The sequence below is a fragment of the Pinus tabuliformis genome, chromosome 3_1 (genome assembly GCF_031772625.1).
Source record: "Pinus tabuliformis cultivar Carrire ecotype Pingquan chromosome 3_1, CPIR1, whole genome shotgun sequence".
In the NCBI taxonomy this organism is placed as follows: Eukaryota; Viridiplantae; Streptophyta; class Pinopsida; order Pinales; family Pinaceae; genus Pinus; species Pinus tabuliformis.
This window is the reverse complement of record NC_142301.1, coordinates 36,448,157-36,455,814: the sequence shown is the minus strand read 5'-3', so window position 1 is coordinate 36,455,814 and position 7,658 is coordinate 36,448,157.

Genomic DNA, 7,658 nt, shown 5'->3' with positions numbered 1-7,658 from the left:
TTATGCTTGGAGGCTAACATTGACTTTCAAGATTCAAAACAATATATTTTGCATGTTACAACTTTCCCAATATGGTCTTATACAAATGATAAAGACTCTTTTGACTCAAGAAAAATATTCTTTTGACTTGACACACCCTAGAAGCATGAAGAACATGCTTTACCTAGTTAACCAAAAAAATGGAGCATGAAACCCATGTTTAAAATAATATTTGTCTTTCTTCTTTTTCTTGTAACACGAGATATACATAATGACAAAAGTACAATGATAATTATGAAGACCGAAACTAGTTACATTTTCCAACACTCCCTCTTAACTAGGGAGGTATTCATAATTGCACAAATGGAAAAAGGATATTCTCAAACTGAAAAGTTCTCATAAGAAGAGTCGGATTGGTAAGCCATCTTTAAGTATCAACATTTTGACCAACATTGTCAACATAATAAGGCCTTAAATTGACAAGCTCTTCTTATATCAAAGCATAATGTTGGGAGGCTTTACGTGAGCTACCACACTACCTCTTCAAGGTACATACCCCATATAGATGTTCACTAGGTATTTCATTTTAGGACTATTCTTATCTTGGATTCCAAATCCTCAAAGAACATCGGTCCTCTTTGACCACCCTTATCTTGAATACATGTCTAATCCTCAAAGAATGTCAGTCAACAAGAATACTTATTATCTTGGATTCTTTCTCATTAAGGACTATTAATCTTAGATTCGTATCCAATCCTTAATTCTCTATTCTCCCTTCATGGTCTTCACTTAGATGCGTGGTTATTAGTCCTGGCCTAATGCATGACACATGAAGAAGAGAATATAAATGTGATGTCCATCATCACTCCCTCTCAACGAGAGAGGAGATTCCCATTCCTTCTTAATTGAGGAATTGATCCTTGCTTCTTTTTTTGAGTATTCAAGGAGACTTCTTTACTCCCTCTCAAAATATAGAGAAGATTCCTTACTTCCTTTTGATTAGGAAGTCATAACGACAAGCCCTTTATCTTGTCTTTATAAATACATCAACTACTAGTTCTTCATGGGGGTCTTCAAGTAGTAGTTGCATGGATCCTCCTTTCTTTTGCATCTCACCATATTGAGCTTCTATGTTCGTGGATATTCTGGAGACATCCTCTTCCTTTAATCTTGTGACAGGGTCCAGGCCATCAATATTTCATATCACTTTCCTTTATTTGTCAACAATGAACGCATTAAATCGAGCCTATCAAATAGAGTTAATCATAGCTCCCTCTAAACATGAAAGTGATCTTCATGAACATTAGGTTATCCTCATATATTGTTACCTTTCAATCCCTAGATGATGATGTAAACATCTTGACTATATAATCCTTTAAGGATTGTCAAAACCATTCACTCAATCCATGTGTTATTTGAATCGAGTTCAACACCAATAGTTGATCTTGCCTCAATTGTCATTATACATTTATGCAATATCCTTCCTGGTAGAAAAACAATATGTCAACCAGATAACCAATACCAAAACATCAATATTATAATTACCTAATTATGATGGCCTCTTTGTATTTTGCTTACTTTTGAGATCAACATCCTTTCGCTTGGTATATCTTCATCTTTTACCAAAGATCCTTCTCCATGCTTTGTAATCAAAGTGTTCATAGAACAAACAAAATAGCAAGCTACACTTTCTTCTTCCTTGGAGTTTTCATTTTCAACTCTTTTACTTTCTTTCTGAAGACCATACCAAATTTTGGTCAATATCATTATGTTTATTCCATGCTATTTTGTGAGAGAGTCTTGATCTATATCCATTCCAAAGCATGTCAATCTTCTTTTATAACCAACTATTTATGCAAAATTCTTGTAGATATGAACCTTACCCTAGAGAGGAGTTACTTAAAATATGCATACCTTTGCTTTCATACAACCATCTAGCCATAATTTCTTGAACGAGCTTACTTCTTACAGATGTCAAAGATAGGTTCCTTTTCCCAAGAAAGATTTTCATTATGCCTTTTATATTGCAACTTGACCATCCACATTCCTTCATCCTTCAAGAGTATTGTTTCCATATTAGATGGAATATATACCAGTCATAGAGCTTCTTCCAAGAACCTTCCAAAATGATGGTTCTTATAGGATCTTTGATGATCCCTCTTTGCAAAATGACTACCTCTAACATTAGAAAATGCTTGGATGAACTATAATATGTAATATGGTCAATCTTCTCATTCTTTTAAGCTAGATGATCTTTTTTAAAGCAACTTGATTATGTAGACTATCATATGCTTCTTTTTATGATGCCATGATTTTGCAAAAATCAAGACATTTCTAGAGAATGCAACAAAATAGGCTACTCTTCTTTCTACTTAATAAAAGAAAGACAAATTTCATAAAGAACCTGATAGAGATGGAGCTTCCTTTAATAGTAAAAATCCTTGGGATCTTCTCCTTTTGGCTTCTTTGTAGGTTCTCCCTTTAATTCAACTATGTGAACTTCAATTCTTTCCTTTCTTTTATTGTTCTTCTTGTTTGGAAAATCCATTTTAAAGTTTCCATACTCATTGCATCCAAAACATTGAATCTTGGACATATCTGACTTTCCTTTGGACTTTCCAAACTTCCATTTCTTCTTATTCTTGGACCTTACAATAAAGGATTGAGACCTTTCATTTGATTATGTGTCATCCTTTGCCTTTATCCTAGATTCTTCCAAGATACATTAAGCCCGTAACTCATCAAAAGGAGTAGTATCCTTCTTTTAGTAGACACTAGTTACAAAACTGCTCCAATCGGATGGTAGAGAATTTAATACACAAGTAGTTATTTCAGAATCAGAAACAACTTCCCCAAGCCCTTGCAGTTGATCTCTTTTTTGTGAGATCTTCATAATATAAGTGGCCATGTAGTCATCCTTTTATTTCCTTATTATATATAGTTGATTCCTCTAGGATACCTTTTGACCTGATGTACTTATAGAGTACGATTTTACCAACTTATCATACATAGCCTTAGATGCCTTCAAAACATCAACAAAGGGAACAAGATGATCCTAAATAGATTCAACAATGATTCTTTGTGCCCTCACTTCTCCCTTATTTTATTTTGCTAAATCTTGAGTCTTCTCTTTATATGGTACAATTTCACCAAGAATATGCTCCATGACTTCATTTTTTGTGAGTGCTAAGCAATCCTCTTCTTCCATGCTAGGAATTTTGTTGATCCAACAATCTTGTTGCTTTATTTGAAAAATGTAGCCATATGATCTATAGATTAAGGCATCGAAGACAATATGATACTCACTTGTCAACCAAGATTCCTCCTTCTTGATGATGCTCCAAACTATCTTGATGTTTTCAAGACCTTCAAGGAGACTTAAAAGATGCCCTGTAATGATGGCTTATAGGATGCCTTCAACAATAGTGTCTTCAAACAATTTATAAGAGTGGATAATTATCCCAAGATTCTTTTATGCTTCCTCTTCTTAAAGATGACGTAGTGCACGAGAGAGTCTTCAATAAGAGTTTATCCTTCCTTCCTTCAATAAGATATTGATCCTTCTTGAGAAGATGAGATCTTCAATGAAAGTTTGATGTAGTAACCTTTCTTATAAGTTAATTGGTCTTCTTCTTCTTTCACAATCCTTCTGTTGTTGTTTCTACAACACCCTCCAAAATCTTGCTATTTTCAAATTTTGGAGCCTACCTCCTATCATGTGACATGTCACTTTTGGTCGTCAAGTGTCGTTTTATGTTCCTACACATGTGACAACTGTCCATGTTCCTTTATAAGTGTCGTCGGATCATTAAGAGTGGTGATAGCACACATTGGCCTCATAATACACTTTCTATCCACAAAACGACACTTATGTGTCACAACTGTACATACTATGTTTGTTGCGCTTGGAGAATGTTTGTTAACTAGCGTTTTGATGCATATTTCTTAGTCTTGGGTCCTGTCTAAGTTTTAGTGATGAGCTGATATGTATAACAATCGATCTTGTTCCTAATTTAGTGTGTTTTTCTATGTGTTATCCTTCTAAACTTAGACAATTTTTTGACTTTGAAAGCTCGCTCTCTAGGCTAAGAAGAGTGCACAATGCAATTCTAAGGCCTAGTGGAGACCCTCTTTGTCAACTAGAATTGTTCCCTAAGCCCAAAAGGCTTCCCTCTCTCTCTCTCTAGAGCATAGTGCACTTCTAGCTAGAAAACCCTCCTTCCTATTGCCAGTTCCGAGTGCCCTCCTCGTGGTCGTGGCTCTCATCCAAAATGCATGGTGCACTTCTAGTGAACAGTCATGTTTCCTTGCCTCTTGCAAGTGCGTCTTGCGCCCTCCAAGCCTCCTCCTCCTCTAGAAATACACATCGTTCAATGTTAGTGAGCAGTGAAGCCCTCTATTGTCTCTTGCAAGTGTGCCCTATGCTTAGAAGGTCTCTCTCTCTTCCCTTGTCACATTGTTGATCCATAGTTGGAAAATATGCATGAAACATGATAGAATAGGAGATTTATGGGATAATGCTTGCTTGCCATGAGTAATCCATACATGAAAGTGTTCAATATAGCATGGAAAATTTGTGTGAGAAGATTTGTCAAGAAAAGTTGCCCAAGGAATCATTTTGAAGACAAAAGGCATAAAGATACCATGTTGCGATAGTTGAAAGAACAATGGGTTTCGATGATCAAAGTGACTCATGAAGGCTCCATAATCTCAAGAGACCCTTTGGAGTGTAGAAGGAAATCACAATGAAAGATCTATTACAAGTATTGAAGACATAGTGGTAGTGTCGTCACTTCTCAAAGAACTCTATGTACAAGTCACCATGGGTCCAAGTCATTAAAGGTGATGACTTGTCATGTTGTCGTTACATGATGATGTGGAAAGTAATGATGCATTTTTGGAAAATATTGTAAATGTAAATATGTGGAAGTCCAAGAGTCACATATGTACAAGAGAGTCATATGGAGAAGGTCAAAAGTCATATAGAGGTCCAAAGGTCACATTAGAAGTCTAAGAGTCATGAGGGAAGTTCAAGACTCATAGGGATATGTGTTGAGGCAAATTAATTACCTATCATTTAATTGTCAACTCGGGGTTTTCGTAAAACTTGCGAAGTGTGTGTGCACTGTATATGCTAGAAATTAACTTTCAATTTAGATCAATCTAACTACGAAACCAAATAATGATAAACCAAATTCACCTATTCTAATTCAACAATCAACTCAAAAGAAATTATAGCACAACCCGCAGAATTGAAATTACATGAAACAAAATCTACTCTAAGGGATCATGTGTGCATTATCAAATCAAGACCCTATGAAATGAATAATCAAATCCACATGACATGAAATGAAAGCAAAACCAATCATTCTTAACCTCTCACACAGGAAAAGCTATGAAGTAAATAAAAACAATCGCTCTTAACCTCTAGATAAGAAAGCAAATAAAAACAATCGCTCTTAACCTCTAGATAGGAAAGCAAATAAGAACAATCACTCTTAAAATCTCACACAGGAAAAGATATGAAAGAAATAAAAACAATCACTCTTAACCTCTCACACAGGAAAATATATGAAAGAAATAAATCTTAATCTATGAAAGCAATAAATCTTAATCTATGAAAAACAATAAATCTCACACATTATAGGTGGCCAATCCAAAAGCATGAGAGATGGCAAGTTGAGAGGCTCCCAGTGCAAGCATTACCAATCAAGGTGAACATCACTCATGAGCATGGTGCTAAATCTAAATTCCATTCATAAGTAATATTAACTTTCCACCTAAGTATCTCCAACTTTACACATGCCTTTGAAAGGAGAAGGCTCTCTTATTTATGCAAAAACATAAGAAGCTACCTCATTAATGGAGGTCCATTATTCTCTCCCTAGATCTCTAGAAAATCTCATAGAATTACAACTCAAATAGATAATGATGAGACACATATAGAGTTACAACTTAAATAGGTAATGATGAGACACATATCCTCTTTGATCTTTATCCAAATCTTCTTCCATATCTTGAAGGGAATCTGAATTTGAGCATTGGAGGCCACATAACGGTGCCTTGGAAGCTTCCAAATGACCTACACATGTCATGAAACTCAAGCCACTTTTATGTATTAGCAAGTATATGTCATTTTTCTAAGTTTTAACCATAAATTCACTTAAAATACTAGAAATAATTAGCTTCTGGAAAACACAAAGGTAACCCCATGTAATCATGAAAATGGAGGCTAAAGAAAGATTATATGGCTATGGAGTTGCGACATGTCAGTGAAATGGTAGTGATAAATGTGAGAGTGGATGATATTTTGAATACATTTTGGAGGTTCTACATACCCCCTAACTGATGTTATTGCATGTCCTCATGCGATCTACTGCATTGCTTAATCATGATTTTCTTTTGAATGAACTTGGCTTATATCAATTGTCCTTAAACTTTGCATTTGACAATTTCATTTCTTTTTGCAAAGTATTCCTTGTCATACATTGAATTGCAACATGTTTGGTTGGTTCTTGTGTTTCAATACCTTGTTTCTTTTTGTTGCAGCAAGATTCATTGAACGTATTTAAGAATGCATCTTTGAATCAACCATATAATATGCTCATCATTTAGTCTTTTATTTGCAAATCACATAACTTTTGAAGCATAATTGATTAGGACAAGTATGTTAGGATGAAATGAAGTGATGTGGATGTGATAATAAATGGATGTCCCTTCCCCCCCAACTAAAGGTGTTTACAAATTTTATTTTTTTTCAAATGAGAAAGGAAATATGGTGAAGTATTTTCCAAAATTTATGATTTCAGTATTCAAGGAATTCTATGATTAAAAGCTAGAAAAGAACATACCTTTACTTACCTAGGAAGTGGACAAACTGTGCATATGTAGAGAAGTTGTAGCTGCTACTGGATCATGGAATAGAATGTAGACTTTCATTTGCTTCTTGGTTGCATAAATGATGGATGAGGTGGTGAAAGTGGGTTCTTTATTGCTGTTGTATCTACTGCAAAATGTTGAAATGATATAGTCTTCACCTGTTACAAAGCTCGATGGTACAATTCTAGTCATGCGAATAAATCTGTTGTTGTCGAACATGAAGAGAAGTCATTGGATTACCAACCATTAATGAATGTCGTTAATCAATGCGAGGCAAACTCACCCTTAATGTCAACGAGTGCCAAGGTACCTAAGTACATCTTGCAAAGTGCGAATAGATGAGCTGATGTTGAGCCATTTGAAAGATCCACTGATTAAGGGACATTAATGTATTCCCATGATTGTCAATGAGAGAACTTGTCATTGATGCATACAAGCCTCAAGGTACTAATAAGGACTCTAGCCCTGAACCTAGATAATGTGTTGATGTTGGTAGGCCAAGACTTATTAGAAGGGAGGCATTAATGAATACTCCATCATCTAACGTGAGTATGAAATGATGATTTTGGAAGGACTATGTATGAAATTTTTTGCAGTGGATCAAGGTTTATTTAATGGAAAGGAAAATGACAAGAAGGTAAACAAGCGAACGGAAAGCAAAAGGACAAATCAACATGTAAGTGAGCTGAATGTCTCTATGAATGGAAATTATGAAAAATGTGAATGGAAAATGTAAATGGAAAATGTGAAGGAAACATGCGACTCTTTACAAGGAAAATGGTGATGACGATGCTTAGCGA